Here is a 17,899-nt window from a genome sequence, read left to right as displayed (position 1 = left end):
AACGCATGTGGGCTGTAAAGTATTCGTGAAAGAAATATCAATACCACAATATATTTCGTTGAAGATCTAAGTGAACTGACTATCCTGAGGTACAGTGTTGAATGAACAACTCGCATACGATTCGGAAATAGTGGCAACAAACCTTAACTGAGCAACACTCTCCGGAATGAAACCTACAGGAAGGTCATTTGATATCCGAACGCATTCGCACTCCTCCGCGGGAAGCAGACTTTACTTGGCTAGTTTACAGAAGTAGTGAGTTACAAATTCAATAATAACTTACCACGCCTGCTTTCAGCGATATGTGTCCCTGATTTATGTTTCAACTGTCTTCCTTCCTTCGTTAAAGGTAAATCTGCTAGAGAAACGTTCCATGAGATTAATGGTGTTTTGGGGAATGGTAAGCTATCACTTCGAATTGGGGAGGACTGGTTTCGACGCTTCAGTGAAAACGACACTATAGATGAACCAGCCGGCGGTACACCTTTGACGACGAATACCGGTCAAATCATGGAAAACATCGAGTTAGACCGGCATCTGGCATCTCGCAACATCGCCCAAAAGATAAGAGTTAGTAACCAAACCATTTTAAACCATCTGCTGGATACACAAAAAAGCTTGATGCTTGGGTGCCGCATGATTTGACGCAAAAAAACCTGCTGGACCGAATCCAGGCCTACGATATGCTGCTGAAATGGAACGAACTCGATCCATTTTTAAAGCGGGTGGTAATTGGCGACGAAAAATGGATCACATACGATAATATCAAGCGAAAACGGTCGTGGCCGAAGGCCCGTTAATCGTCCCAAACAGTGACCAAGCCGAGTTTGACGGCCAAGAAGGTTTTGGTGTGTGTTTGGTGGGATTGGTAGGGAATCATTCACTATGAGCTACTCCCATATGCCCAGACGCTTAATTCTGCTATCTACTACTGGATTGCTTGAAGCAGGTGATCGGCCAGAAGCGTCCAAAATTGGTCAACAAGAAGGGTGTAGTGTTCCACCAGGACAACGCCAGACCACACACTTTGTTGATGACTCGTCAGAAGCTACGGGAGCTCGGGTGGGAGGTTTTATCGCATCCACCATTTAGCCCGGACATAGCGCCAAGTAATTACCATCTGCTCATGTCCAAGTCGAACGAACTTCTTGGTGTAAAGTTCGACTCAAAAGAGACTGGTGAAAAGTGGCTGTCTGAGTTCTTGGCAAATGAGGAGGGGCCTTGTACGAGGGGTTATTATTAAGTTTTCATTTAGATGGAGACAGATTATAGAACCAAACGGCGCACATTTGAAATAAATATAAATATATAAATGTAACATTTTTTGTAAAGCAATGAATAATGAGAAAAAAAACGGAAGGGAGATATTTGAAATATTAAGCCTCGTGAGCTATATGCTTCATGAATTATTGAGAATGAGGAAGCTATCGGTGCTATGGATGTCACGTTTGCTTACACTTGATAAGAAACTGTATGGTTAACGCTAGTCGAACGGTGTCTGAAGAAGTTTCAGCGTCAATTCAGTTGTGCTTAGAATAAAAATATCGAAATATATTAGATGCACTGATACACATCCAATGAAAGGACTGTCGAAACACTGACTTCACTGGCCGAATCTGGTCTGAAGAAAGTTAAAAATGTCCTATAGGAAGGAGAGTGAAGTCCACACTTTTCTGGAGTTCGCAACGCATTCGACTGGTTGAAAAACGGTGAAAAGAAAATAATGCTGTTCCACCATTATAAACCATTACTCCCGCCGCCATGGTTGCATATAATAATTATATTAAGAAATACTTAAATCATTATGTATATAGCATATCGAGAAGGTCTAAAATCTTAGACTTAATGAAAATTGCAAAACATAGAAGAACAATATTTACCTTAGTAATTTCGGAGCTCTCTGTTCAATTCTCATACCGAATTTGAGTCCATATCTTCAACTGCTCCAACTTTTAGATACAATAAATTACGATTTACTTTTTTGCATCATTAAACCCATTTCCTTTTTCTAGTGACTCGTGTCAGCCAAACTACGACAATAATTCAAAATAACAATTAAAATTACAACAACTGCTTTTCGATAAATAATCTGTGAGACTTACACCCCTACAGTCTTTCAGCAAAGACTTATTGTCATGTTTGAGCCTTACAAGACGGCATGTGGCTTTTCTGTGTGCGGCTCTTTGCTAATTAGCTCGCATATCCTTGAGCCCACACTTACACAAGGTAAGACATGCCGCTAATCAACAGAGACATACGTACCAAGCCAGCGAGAGTGTAAACAAATGTCAGAAACAACAAAAGAATTATCCTTTGGTTTGTAGAGATAATGTCAGTTGTAAGCCTAAGTTTGCAAGGACTTTTTCGGCTGATGAATGCTGTAGCTGTGCGCGGCAGTAGGATTAAATTGTTTAATTTTAAATACGTGCAACTTGACACTTTCTACAAATGTTGCTAAGAAGGTAGCGAAAAATAAATAAGAAAAATATTTAACAATACAACTAAAGCAACAGCAACAGTATTTGAGTTGAGTAAAAGTTTTCCTATTATTGTGGAACCGGCGAAAAAGTCACAGTCATTTTGGCTCAGCAACTTCAAGTGTTTATGTGTGTATGTATGTACATTCAAGCGAAGAAAAAGCCAAGTAATTGCTTGTAAGCATAAGTTGGCTAAGAAAAATCATTAACACGCCGCAAGCAAGCGAAGTCAAAGTCAAAGCACTGAAAGGATAACAGATTTTTCTGCTAATTTGCAGCAGGCATCCTTTTGTGCATGACGCGACGTGCCACAAAACAGCAAAAACAACAGCAACAACAGTGCTGTCATTGACAAAGCGACCGTACAGTAAACTAGCAAGAACGACAGGGGCAAGGCGCAAATAAGAGCCAAAGGATTTGCACTGATAGTAGTAGGCTTGCGCTTCAAATCTCATTCTTGGATTGCAGCGAAACGTAGGAAGTCGGTTGACAGGAAGTCACGCTGACTGCACGTATCAGTGGCATACACACACAGCTTCACTCTCAGTACTACACTTCTTTCAAATCACTTCCCCTCGCGTTCTGCTGCCGTGACGTTGCCAAGATAGACACAGATAACTTGAATAATGAAGAAGACGCCGCTTTGTGGCAAGCACTTTGCCGTTGCAACCATTGATACCAGCGCTTGAGATAGCGTCGTCTTGGCGAATAGCATAGTGTATGAGTTATGTAGAGACTATAGCATGTACTGATGAGTGTGTTTACTTGCAAAACTTTTGCGTTATAATAAATTGTGTTTTCATTCTCATGCCAAAGTTGTGGTGCGTTGACAGTTGCTTAACGCTGCATAATCAGAAAACAAATAAGTTCAGATCTCTAATTGCGAAATTGTGAAATTGTCTGTATTGCTGTAGATACACCTACAAAAACTAATGTGCAGATACATGTATTGCGAGCAATATGCTGTCTTGTTTGAGCTGGTGTGGAATTAACCGTTTGATCAGAAGATGCATGTCCTCTTGCGTCGTTGTGTTCTTTAAGACATCTGAGGAATTTTAAGATAGTGCTTAAATCAAGTTCTAGAAATAGAACTTGTTCTATTATAAAACTTTTGAATTCTCCAAAATAAAGACAGTAGAGCTGGGTTGTCTTGAATATTTTGAGTATCTAGGCAAGCTCTTGAGGTTTACATATCACCTATTAGAAAAGAAATAAGAAAGTGGGTGTTTGATTAACATATTTGTACACTGAACAGAATATATTAAGCTTGAAACGAAGTTTTTAATACCTTGAAGAAAAACGTTGGGAATGAACCAAGTCCACTCAGGTTTTGAGACTATGATATGAAATGTTGTATACATCTTTTCCTCAAGAAGTCATCCATTTTTCGAATCACTATAGAATATAAACTTTATTTTTATACCCTTAGCCATATAAGAAATTCAGCTGCAAAGTATTCCACACAAAATTATAGTAGGAGCCATAATAGATATAAATTTTGACAATGAATCTTCGGCAGACCCAGTCTGACCTAAATAAAATTATTATAGAATTCATAATTGATTCAATAGCTCAGAATAGGCAAAATATGTGTTTACTAGGGTTTAGGGACGCTGTTGGTAACTCGGCTATAATCGCGTAAGCGATGTCTACGCCAATCAAGAAGAAGAAGGGTTTAGGGACTATTGCAACTACAAGTATTCAACAACCAAATCTCTTCTAAAATTACATGCATGGAGGCTCCGGAAATATATGAATAAAGACCATCCTAACTATTTATGCTTAAACATACTCTAAAATTATTATTTGTTTGTGTGAGTTATCAAATAGCTATATCAGCTTTGGGTCCGTGATCCCTTTTGTCACATCAACAGTGGCCTTAGGTTTGGCCCATAGTACGAGGTTTGTTCAAAAAGTATCGCGAATTTTTTTTTTTTTTTCAAAAATTATTTATTTATTCATGAATGTCTATTTTGTCCCCTTCAAAGTAATCCCCATGAGATATTATACACTTGTGCCAACGGGTTTTCCAATCTTAGAAGCACTTCAAAAAATCATTTTTTTTTTTTTTTTGTTATCTTCTTCAGCTCCTCCTTCGATGCCGTCTTTATCTCGTCAAGAGAAGCGTAACGTCGTCTTTTCATGGGCCCCTTCAGTTTAGGGAACAAGAAAAAGTCACAGGGGACCAGATCTGGGGAATACGGTGGCTGCGGCATCATTAGTGTGTTGTTTTTGGCCAAAAAATTGCGCACAAGCAACGATGTGTGAGCAGTAGCGTTATCGTGGTGCAAAAGCCAATTTTTGTCATATCTTCTCTACCTTCTGAGAACATTTTGTACCACCGATAAACGTTGCTTCGGTCCAAGTAGCTTCTCCGTATGCCACAGTCAACATTCGGAATGTATCCGTGCACTTAATTTCGTTTTTCACACAAAATTTGATACCTACAGTTTCTTTGATCCATTTTTTTGAATAGGTAAAAATCGAAGACGATCCAAAACACGTGCACCCAAGGCAGCTGTTAACAATAATATGAACATTCAAAATGGCTGAGCTTGTCGGCATAAATGAGAGACATGAGTACCAACATAACGCCAAGAAAAATTCGAAATTCGAATATACGTAACCTGATAAAATTCAAAATTCGCGATACTTTTTGAACACACTCGTATACTCTAGTAGTCTAACTATTTTTCAGAAATATTACAATTTTATATAATGACATTGCTTGCAGTCCCAAACGCACTGTTGCTGTTGATCTCAGAATGTAGTGAGAGGAAAGAGTATAAATCAAATTAGAAAAAGTTGCCATAATATTGAAAGGTCTTTTAGAAAGCCATACCATAGGGAAGAATGTTCGTAAAAATCTTTTCAACAAAGGTACAGGGTACACTAATTTCTGCTTAAAAAGAATCCGTAAATATTTGAAGGAAATAAAAGCTAAGACAATTAAGCTAAGCTCAATGTTGGAATTTCTGAATTTCAACGCTAAGAAATTTATTTTTCCTTTCGCTTTACAATATATGCTAAAACAAACATGTAGTGTAATCAGAATTTCCTTTTTTAGAGCAATTTTGTAGTGAAAAATGTTAAAGCCTAACTACGAACTGTGTTTCAGAGTGAGATACAGCATTGATGATTATTGTTAGTAGTGTCTAACTAGTCTAGTATTGAGGTGTATTCAAGTGTATCCAAAATAAATAAGGATAATGTAAGTATTCGCCTGAGAGATTTCAACTTCTTAATGTAGCTTGCAGACTCTAAAACAACGATATTCACGCGTCTGCAGTGTCAATTCAAACAGACAACACCGTTAAGTAAATATAAAGAAATAAATTGCCAGAAAGCCAAAAATAAACAGACAACATAACGACAATTGCAGTCGAGAGGACGGGACAAAACAATCAAATGAACCACTAATTGCGCGCCAAAATGCAATTTACAGCATTAAGAGGCAACACAACAACAACTATGTGCAAAACTAAAAGCAACATATATGAAAGCAACAACAAAGGGTTTGTTAAATGGGCGCTTATTAAGTGACGAAATAAGCCAGCAGTAGACTGAAATGGTCAAACTTCAAACACAAAGCAGACACATACAAACACTCACATGTGAGCTGAAGGATGGCAATTGAGACAAGCGGACGATGATTTGTTTGGAGGCCAGTTGGGGAAAGGAATTCACGAGTCTGCGTCTTACAAATATATGTACATATATATGGCGTGGCAACATGTGATTTTTGAAAATTTCGAAATTTAAGGTCATCCCGAAATGTCGGTATTGAAAACGGATGTGACGCAACTGATGTTAACAAATTATTCTTGTCTTAAGAACTTTTTTAGAACTTTTGAATTTGCATATAATTATTTAATTTTTATAAATAATTATCTATCATATTACCAAACATACCGAAATTTCGAGATTGTTCGAACTTATAATATGAAAACTAACTTCTTAAGTAGCTCAATTTATAATAAAGAAAACAAGTAATATAACAACTTAAAGAAAACTGTCTATGTGTCGAGATTTCAAAACATATGTACATTTATAAGACTTCATAATTTATATTTTTAAGCAATATTAAATTACATTAAAGTTCAATATTTTAATGATGAAAAGTTCTTCACAAAATTTGTGTCAACGACTTTTTTCTGAAATATATTTAACGAAGTTCACAAAAATCATAAACCATCATCATATCGGGGTTCGGGATTTCGGGACTGACCTCACTAGTTACATATAAAAGTCTATTATTTTAATTAGGGCAACTGTGTCCTTTTTGTACACTCCGCTTTCGGTATTTAAAAATTTTTACATTCCAGAATTTCGGGATTGACTTCACTAGTAGTATATTTGAACATATTTTAGCAAAAACTTTAACCTATATGTACTATTTTAACAGAAAAACAGAATTTATTTCATCTTGATAATTCGGGATTTCGGGATTGTGTTCTCAAGCAATGCGATTATCATTCGAAACCTCTCTAAAAAGGCATAGTGTGAGCATTTGGGCTTTTGGCGTGAAAATTCAATTATTGACCAACGTGTGTGTCCACTTCAGGGCGTTGCTGACCAGTGTCAATAAAGCAAACAACAACAAAAGAAACACATATAAGCCCGAAACAATGGCAACAAGATAATTGTGAATGTGCAAAAGTCTTGAGAAAAGCAAACACAAAATTCAAATGAAAGGATTAAAGCCTGACCGGAGAACAAAAAGAAGGTTATAATTGATGACGGATAGTGTGTGAGCGAAATAGAGGGGAGTATAGCGATTTGCAAGAAGGGGTTAATAGCAATAAAAGGTAGACCGAATTTTTCGTTAGTAAAAGTTATCTGAAAACTCGACCATGAAATTCAAAGTGGAAATGGGTAATTTTATAATTTACAATGTTAATCCTTTTAGGAATAAATAACAAAAGGTTTTAAATTTAGATTTGAAAATTTTAAATTTCTAACACACTCACACAACGTTAATTGTCCCGTTAACTTTGAAGCGCTTAAACAATAAATATGTATGTACCATATTTTATAATAGAAAAGCAACAACAACAGCAGCAACAAAGTGTTGACATTGATAAATTACCTTGTGCCTCAGTTGACGGTGTGATTTATCGCTGCAGCCTTTTCGGCAACAAAGCTTACACTGTTGTCGCTGATATCCCGTTTATGCTTCGCTCTTATGGCTTTGTAATAAACTGCTCACATGCATGTTGTTGTTTGATGTTATAATTTTGTTGTAGTTGCTGTTGCCTTTATCGTCTATGGCATCACTAACACACCTAAACTGGGCACGTGTCACTTTGCCGCAGTTAACCGCCTGTAAGTATGCAAATAAATCGGGCGTTTGGTCAATGTGAGATTTTTTAATTAAATGCAAATATATAAATAAATGACCATTGGCAAAAAATTTTGTGGAGAGGTGAATTGTAGTGGAAAAGCATATATGCAAATAACAGTTAGGTTATGAATAAAGGCAGAGAATTTAGCAGTTGAAGAGTATACAATTTTAAAAGGATATTACAGTCCATCTGAAATCCCGAAATGATGGGAGTGGTCTGATATTAGAGACATAAAGTCAATAAAGTTGCAAGATTTACCTCATATTAAGTTTTTCAACTCTTAATTCGAAAATAATAACTAGAAAATAGCAACGTCACACCTTCGAACCGAACTATAGGTTATTGATATGCTCGTGGAAAAGCTCCTTTAATATAGGTCTATCTACAGAAACGTATAGTACATCATCTTAATAGCAAATTCTTGTAGAGCCATTTCCTTCAAGATTGAGAGTGACGCCTTTCACATTTTCAGACTCAAAATGTCACTGACAAGTTCTTTATTTATTTCTAGAGACCTTTTTTGTGATAAAACTGAATTTCAGTTTCTTACTGGTTTCTGATGTTTTTCGGAAGAGTAGTATTTTTACTGTGTTCCTTCAAGTGCACCATACCTACATATAATATTATATATGTTGACTGATAGGACCCATTAATGAGCAAAATATTTATTGAAACCAACATACTACAAAACCGAAGGCACAAAGTTTATTTATCTTCTGCAAAACACAGGCGCAGAGTTCAGTTGACTCCAAAGATCCATGGCTAGATTGTACATGTAATAACGGGTCTTGATACACTACTGGTGCTATATCTCCAATAGAACGACCTGCACTTGGATCCAAAAAAATACTGTCTCGAGTAGGTAAGCTGGAAAGCAATTTAAAATCATTTTCAAAAAAAGGTGGTAGAGTTGGAAGATATTAGAAATATAATTGGAAAGTGATAAAAATATATATCAAAGATATAGAATTATCAACCAAATATTGATAGAAAGTCCGGTTATTAGGGTTTGTCATTAAAGCATAAGAGAGATATAAATAAAGGTATAGATATATATATAGTTGAAGATAAAGGAACTAAAGTCTAAAACCTTTTTTACAGAGCAAAAAGCGAAGAAAATATTTGATTTTTTACCCACCGTAATAGATTTCATTCTGGGTCTCCAACGCAGAATCACTGTCTCCAACAGGGACTACCTTGGACGTCTACTCATTGAAAAGTACTCTATCGACGAACAAAGACCAATATCGAAGGCGCAGTCGACAGAACAATAAACTGTACGATATGTCCGGCGACATTGACATAGTTCTGTGAATCAAGAGACAGCGGCGGCGCTAGTTAGGTCATGTTGTCCAAATAGAAAGAAAAAATTTCAGCTTTGAAGGTTTTCGATTCTGTACCCGCCGGTGTACGTAGAGGAAGACGAAGACCTCCCCTCTGTTGGAGAGATAAGGTAAAAAAGATTTCACCTGCACTTGGAATTTCGAATTGGCGCCAAAAAGCGAAAAGAAGAAAAAAATGGAGCGCTGTTCTTAACTCGACAATAACAGCGTAAGCTGTGTCTATGCCACTAACGAAGAATAATTGATATAGACATACATAAATATGAAGATAAAGACAAATATAAACTGAATACTATAAGCACGTTGCACAGTGAAGAAATTTGAGAAGATAGATTGACAGAAGATTGAGAATAACATCTTAACTTTTAATTACATTTAAGAGCCTTAACAAATATATGTGGAGGAAGCGGATCGTAAACTGATGAATACATTTTCTTTACCCTATACCGGTGGTTTCTTGAATAGCTGAGTATTTGCAAAAATTTAAGCAACAAACATAATTGGATTAAAACAATACCGCCGAACAAGACTTAAACCGTAAAAACAACAACAACGATATCAACTGCACGTCTATATTTAGTTACAAAATTGGTCAGCGAGTATATCAACAACATAATTGCCGGTCATTTGCCATAAACAACTAGCGAGTGCAACAAAAGTAACATAAAAGTGTAAAGGATAACAGTAATATTGACAATAACAACAAACAACAATAGCACCGCAACAAAAGCAACAGCGAAACGAGCGCAGACACTTCATGAGCTGACCAAAAAAGCAATCAGCATGGATGGCACATTTCAATGCCACAAAAAGCCAACAACAACAACAAGAATACGGTATGCGTGTATGGCTAGAACAAAACGATTTGCCACGTTTGTCATATGCAAATCACACAGAAGTGTCAGCAGCAGCGGCACACAAGAAAAAGCAGACGCACACAAATTGTGTGCAGGCTGTGGCAGTTGCAACAATGAAAGTGCCAACAACAGGACTGGTGGCAAGCAACATGCGGAAATAATGCAACAACATGTACGCCACTCAAAACAAGCGGTTTGTTGGTGGTGAAGCTGCGCGAATGCAAATAACTGCAAATGGTATGTGGAAAAACCGTTGCAAAAAAGAAGAAGAGCGGCAAAGTGGTTTAGGCGCAAACGCAGCCAAATCGCATGTAGGGGGAAAGGTGAAAAAGTACTCATCATTGATGGAGTAGATTAACAAGCGTGCAACAATGTTGCAAAGTGATTACAAACACAAATACTTTCGCACAAACCTCTTGTTACATCACTTTATCACCCGAACTGTTGTTACTGTGTTATTGCTTTGCAACCGTGCAATATTGCATGCAACACATTCTATACACACATTGGCATTTACATATATTGTTGCAGTCAGTATAATAATAGCATGTGGCAAGTACCTACTCAGTGCAAAATGGCGTATTTAAGCATAAAAGTATGCAATACGCTTTTGTTTTAACGGTAAGTCCATGCTATATGCATACGCGCATGTATGGGTGACTGTGTGCTGTGACAGTTGGCTGCGCATGTGATTGCTTTGTGGCCGGATACGCAGTTTTTATGCATTTTTGGGTTTTGATAGCATCAACTTTTTAAACTTTATATGCACATTTGCAGTTATTGGGCTTTCGTGTGCTTTCGCCAAAAAACAATATTGAAAATATAGTATAAGCAAAGCCTGTGATAATGTTGCCACAGTATAACAGAAACTAAAAACCAGAATGAAGTACATGAAAACTTACGATTCTTATATCTATAATATAATAAAATAAAATAAAAATAAATAAAATGAAGAAAAAAACGAAGACGAAAACGAAAACAAGGTAAATTTTTATAGGAAAATTTGAAATTTGTATTATAGGTTTTAAATATTGACGTAGAGCCCATGACATGCTTGAAAGTTGCTATATTTGTTATTGGAAGGCACTTAGCTTCGAGAATTGATCTGAAGTTTAGATACCATATACATTTCGATTTTTTTTAATGTCACCAAGATCCAACTTTCAAAGACAAAATTTTCTTATTTCGTATATTTTTTTCTTTCTTACTCATCTAAATTTTTTAAGTGGAAGTACTAAAGCCATATTGTTCAAATGAATTCAAAGTTTTATAACCATTTCCATTCCCAAGAAAAACAGTTCATAAGTTGGAACCATAACTCCAAAAAAGTATAATAGTGTATACGTAAGGTGACCAAACTAGGAAACCAGAGAGAAAAACAACTCAGTCCACTAGAATAACAGAATAAACCTTGATTTTTCTTCGAAAAAGACTGCAAAGTCTTTCCTTTGAAAATTTCTTCACTTCTCCTACAACTTGTCTACGAAATATAGATTGAAAACATGGAAAACATTTATCTCTTTTTAGAGTTAACTGTGCTAAATGGCACAACATAAGAAAATGAAAACTCATCCTCCACAGACCAAACTTAACTTTGAGGAAATATCTAAGCCTTAGCGCTTTCACATTTATGTGCCTCTCCATAAGCAGTACAAATATAAGAATAAGTGGCCTAATGGTAACAAACATTTCTACCTTCTAAAATCGCACTCGTTTAATGTAACTATACAATTAAAAAATCTCAAAAAATATGGCAACTTTTAATTTAATTGCACTCAGTTTTACTCCAAACTCGCGATTCTTATCTTTCATGCGAGTATTTTATCTCCTTATGAGCATTAACCTCCTCGAAAAACTGCCCTAACATCGTCAAACCGAAGTACCAAAAATGAGTTTATGTATGTGTGTTTGTATTCAAATGGCAAGCGTATACTTAATATAATGGACTGGTACTTATTTTAGTGCCGAGGTTCATTTCTGTATACTTCGTCCTTTCACTGTTCATTTTATTGCGGCCAGAGATTGTTACGTTTTACTATTCCAGTTGGTCACTCAACTATTTATTCACTAGTTGCTGTTATTGCTCTGACTTTGCAGTTAATTTAGTTTCGCTTGCTTTTATCGCTTTTTGCATAACTTTTTTGTTGCTTTCCATTTAATTTATTTTTATTTGCTGTATTTACATATGTACTCTGTATGTTAGAGTGAGCCAAAACTTACATATCAAATACATATAAAGAAAAAATATCCCTGCAGGGAAATATTTTTTAATTAGTAGAATGTTTTCATTAAAAGCTTTACGAATAACTTACATTTGTACATTACGTTTGAGCCGTTTCTATTACAATTTTAACATAGTGTATTTTCGTACATGACTAAATTTTTTAAAAAAATATACCTAAGAAGAATTTTTTCTAGTTCCAAAAAAGTATTTTTAATGAAGTGAAAGCTTTGAATGCTCACCGATAACTTTAAAATTAAGCTAAAAATTAATAGCTGTGGAGATTTTTGTGGTGTTCCCGGTATAAAGGTTAAATTTAAGATATAAACGCGATAAGTTAGTTTTAGCTCACCCTAATTTCTGTTATAAACATTAGGGTGGGTAAAAAGAGCGGAATACTTTTTTACGCTTCATATTATGAAAAATTGAGAAAGGCTCTCTAAGTATGAGCTCTTAATTGGAAGTGTCAATCAACCACCTTTTCAGAGTACTCAGCAAAAAAGTAGCATTCGTTTTTTGGACTCACCCTAATACACATGGTGGTGGTTTCATGTTTCATTTGTGTTTTCTTTGCTTTATCTAACCAAAAGTAGATCTTGTTAATATATATATAAGTATGTTTTTTGTATCAGTATACTTGTATATTTGTGAAAGGTAATTTCAATAAAATTCCCTCTGGTCTGATTTAAAAACTTGTTATCGAAATTTGTATTATTACACCACTATTTTATTTACAAATTAAATGTGTGCCTGGTTACAGTTTAAATGGCATAGACGGGAAATTTGCCTTGGCAGTTTACATATCCCTGGAGTAAGAAATTTAAAATGAAAGTCTCACTAAATTTCTTTGGGCTAGCATTATCTTAAGGTCTGAGCATAGAAGCAAGTTATTGAAGATCAAATCTGGTGAATGTCGTGACTAACTTACTTTAGCATAAGTCACAGTATTTAAAGTATCTCCTTAAATGCGTATTCCATTTGATTCCGGTAGTGGTTAAATATAACGTATCTCCAAATCAGCGTTTAGGAATGTTAAGGTTACAAAAAATGGGTTAGGGTAAATAATGTCTGATTTATATATCCATAGCATAACGCATGTGTTATCCGACTTGTTAGAGTGCCTGGACAGAGCGGGATCGCGCAATCCTACAAACCGAAAAGGCTGTTAAAAACTTACCATACTTAATTACTTGCAAATATATCAGATTACGATAGAATCGGTGTTCCGTTCTCCTCTTAGACTACCATTGAATTTATGGACCTCTAGTAAGCTTCCAAAAGAGTTGGTCAACATTCAGCACTTGTACAGTGGTGAGATTAGTCCGGCTCAGAAAGGAATGTAACATGATCTCTGAACTTTTTTGCTAAGAAAGTTCATCTCGCCACCGTTGTAGGTGTAATGACTGTCCAATAGGGTAACATGCGGTGCGGCAAAGTATCACTTCGGATGCAACTTGTCAAAGCTGTGTGGAGTAAGGCAAGGTGGAATTATCTAAGTACCTTTTTCTCAACTATGCAAATTTTTCCAGACTGAGGTTAAAATATTTCGGTAGGCAGAGCTTTAGCAAACCTAATGAATTGATACTGGCAGATTTCATAATTTTGTGATAGATTCAAAACTTTTCGCTGATCTATTAACGTCTGGTGATCAATTTTTATGAGCTCTGCATATAATTAAAAGCATGATGCTCAAGTAGGATTTGGAATGAGTTCGCGTAAAGCTTGGCACTTGTATGCAGAAAATTTATGTTAATTGATACAATATTTAATATTCTAATGAGGTCCGAAGCCTAACGCACTGCCCCACTCTCTGAAAGTTCATTTTAGTATAGTTGAGTACCTTCTTGAAAATGTCACATGAGTGCAGTGAACCAAAACTCACTAAAGTTTTGAAGTAAAGGAAATTTTTGTCTCATAATAGCATATTATTTGCTAATGAAGCAATACAAGTCTCAAAACTGTTTGATTATTTTCTGCTTCTCAACTAAGCGGACAATTAACGAAAAAGGGTCTTCCATAACTTCTAAAATCGTGTACAAACATCTGATTTAAAACCTCTTTGTTGAAAGCAAATTTTGGCTCCAAAGAGCGTGAAAATTCGGTTCCCCTAAGTAATTGGAATAAAAACAGGCTATGATCTGGAATATGGCGAATTCAGTGCCCACTGTGTAAACAGCACAAGTTCTGATGCACTCATGGGAATTTTGATTGGTCCAGGAGTGTTAATCAAATGAAGTGCTATCTCAAAAAGGAATGAGTGTCTTCTAAGCACGTTAACCATCTCATTCTGCCACCAGGTGCGAAAGACTGCTTTGAAAGCTGTAAGGGTCATTAAGCGACCACAAAAATGAAGTGTACACTTTTAGACAAAGGAACAAACATATAAAAATATATATAAAATTTGCGACGTTTACTAATGAAAACATTTCACAATTATTACGATTTTTTTATTTCTTATTATTGTTGTTCAAAATGAATATAGAAAATACAAAATAATTTTACACTTTAAATATCGTATCCAAAAAGCATATATACTGGTGTGGTGCTATTATGGCATGGCATTTTTTATGTAGTGGAACTTCATTATGCAGCCTATTGTAAAGCCTTCAAGCCAAATTCTTGCTCTCACCAAATGAATTCCATTTCTTATGTTCCGAGTGATCATTTCTATTTTATATATATGTTAATTTTTTTTTATATATTTCTTAAACATTCACTTCTCACATTTTCATATCAAATGTCTTGCTGCAAATTTGTCTATTTTCTCAAGAATTTCATTTGATTTCACATCAACTAAAATCACACCTTCTTCTCAAGTCAAATAGAAAAGCTATTATTGTGGTGTTCTATTATTCATTCAAAGCAATCTTCCGCACTCAATATTATTAGTTTTGCTGCACACGAAGAATTTACTGGCTAAGCCTATTCAGCTAACTGAAAGTATTTTCTTGAGTTTGTCTGCTTCTTCTTCACCTTTAAATTTTTCAAACAAATACACGCATGTCTTCCTCATTGTCACTTTGTCTAAACAAAATGCATTCAGAAATAGTTTTCATTCTTAGAATTCTAATTGAATTTCCCTGGCAATTGTGTAAATTTTGTATGAATTCCTAAGTAGATTTTGGTTTGTTAAGCGTGGCTTTTTGCATGCCTGACTGCGGTTTGCCAATTGTGTTTAGAGAAATTTGTTGAATTTGTTAAATTAAGTGCTTGATATAGGTTTGGAAGGTTGTTGCATAAATAAGAACTAATTCACTAAGCACTTGAATTATTGTATTGAAATAAATAAATAGATTAAGTTTTATTCAAACCCAGAAATTTGGTTAGTTCTAATAGTTGGATCAAAAGAGTTACGCAAATTACTTATAAGAGTTTTGTTTTGAAAGGGCGATGGAATTTAAGAGAATAAAATACCTGAAATTATTGAAAAATAGGTGCGAAGTTGTTATATAAAATATCAAATAGGAATAATTGGTATCATGGGCGTTGCCGTGATGAGTTCATAAATTCTAGATCAAGAAACAAAACAAAAAAAAGGCACGAGCCGTTGAGTAAGTTGGTTCATGAAGAGTTTAGTTTAGACTTCATGAGTTGTTATGAATTTGACATAACTTTGATCTCGACGTTGAAGGATCGTTTAACCTGTTCTAGAGAGTTGCTAAAAATAATACATTTTTAAATACTGTTGCATCTCTTGATTCTGTAGCCGAGGTTCAAGAAAGCCTTCGAAAAAAGTTGTATGGCGGTATGAAATATTTTTCTTCTGATTCATCAGCTTAAACAGCCGTGCTCCTCTTGTGCTGTCAAAGGCGGCTTTGAAGTTGACGAAGATGTGTTGTGCGTCGAGCTTTCTTTCACGAGTCTTTTCCAAGATCCACACTGATAAGACCAATTAGTTTGTTGACGGTGGGTTTCAGTCTTTTACACACTGCGCTTGAAAGCACTTTATATGCGATATAAAGAAGGCTTATCCCACGATAATTGGCGCAGATTGTGAGGTCCATCTTTCTGTGGATTAGCCAGAGCACATTTTAATTTAAATGTTGAGTATTATACCTGTCGGCCAGCTTGTCAAGCTCTTCGTACTCACGCATTTTGGCATTTCTTTTTTTTTTTTTAGTTTGAAAACGCGTCTCTCTTCCCTCTTCAACTTTTGGAACAACACGTGTTGTGTTCGATTGCCTTCCCTGTATTTGTTGACGAGCATACTTTGCTGTGCAGACAACAAGATAGTTGATGTTAGGACGTCAAGAACACTGGATACGTGGCGTCTATCCATCACAACAAGATATCTGGTTTTGAATTTTTCGATCCGGGGCTCACCCAAGTTGCTGGGAAAATTTTCTTGTGCTGAAATCAACTGCTACTGGCAACCATATTTTGTAAGGTTTCGCCATGGAGGCTGAATTTTCCAACTGTTGTACCAAAGACGAATTCTTTACTGGCTTAGAAACCGCTTATGCTGTTATAGCCGAGTTAACAACAGCGCGTCTGTCGTGCATTTTTTCCAGTATATTTGAGTTATTAATTCACTTTCCTTTTAGAATTACTTAATAATGAACATGTAGTATCTCTTACGATTACCATATAGTGCCTTAAGTGGTTTTAAGTACTCTTTGCGTGTTTTCAAGTTTTCGTTTTTTATTGAAAAATAATAACATCCTTTGTACGGCGAACAAATTACTTATTAACCCTTGCGGAAGAGCAAACGAGCAGCGAGCTTCCGCTTTCTACCGTAATTTGTTAAATGAAAAAATATGTTGCGGATTTTCTTCATTTAGTTTGGTAGCTATGTTGAAATAAACTTTTTCCAAAAAATCCACAAACAAAAAAATTTCCGACATTAGCTATACACACACATGCATACATGCGATAATCACATTAGGAGTAAACGATATGCAAATTTAAGCAAACATACATATATACATTCTTATAGTGAGTGGAAGAAGGCGTGTGGGAAAACTCGAAACATTCGCACTACCGCTATCGTCATGAAATTTAAACTAGAGTTAAGTTTCGTTTATGTATATGTGTGTGCTTTAATAGAGCGACTATGCCACAGACTTTCGCATTACCCTAGTACATCCCCGACTGAGCGCTGCTGTGCACGCCTTAGCCCATAAAAGCACTCTCATATGCAAATGAGTCAAGGAAGCGGCAGAAAACTTGGCAAAAACTTTGCATGGCTTGTTGGCTCTTGGGTTCAGTTTGTTTTGCTTCGTTGGCTGCCCGGTTGGTTGGTTGGCAGTTCGAAAGTGTTTTAATCTCCTTACTTTTTTTGCTGTTGTTGCTATTACGAGCATTATGCTCCTTTGCTGAAAGGCTATAAAAAGCATAGTGAGTGTAGTAAATTTAAGTTGCACGTCGTAATAAACTTGTGTGTGAAACTTCCGAAATTCAAATCAACATATGAACTACTTGTGCGGGAGATGGCGGAGGAAAATGAGGTGAGTTTCTGGCAAGCTTAACTTGAAGTCGGTCTGAGCGGAAGTTGTGGTGCTAGTGAGCACATGTATATACATCATATATAGTTTTTTCTCGCTGCTATTAAATCAAGCGCTTGCTAGCGTCACGCACGTACGTTCACCCGGGCGTATGAGTAATACAGCTTGTTTACTGGTTGTGCCGATACTTGTGGCGCTAAAGTGCGTAGCAT

The sequence above is a fragment of the Bactrocera latifrons genome, unplaced genomic scaffold (genome assembly GCF_001853355.1).
Source record: "Bactrocera latifrons isolate USDA-ARS-PBARC rearing strain unplaced genomic scaffold, ASM185335v1 scaffold_18, whole genome shotgun sequence".
NCBI classification, from domain to species: Eukaryota; Metazoa; Arthropoda; class Insecta; order Diptera; family Tephritidae; genus Bactrocera; species Bactrocera latifrons.
This window is presented reverse-complemented; position numbering follows the sequence as displayed.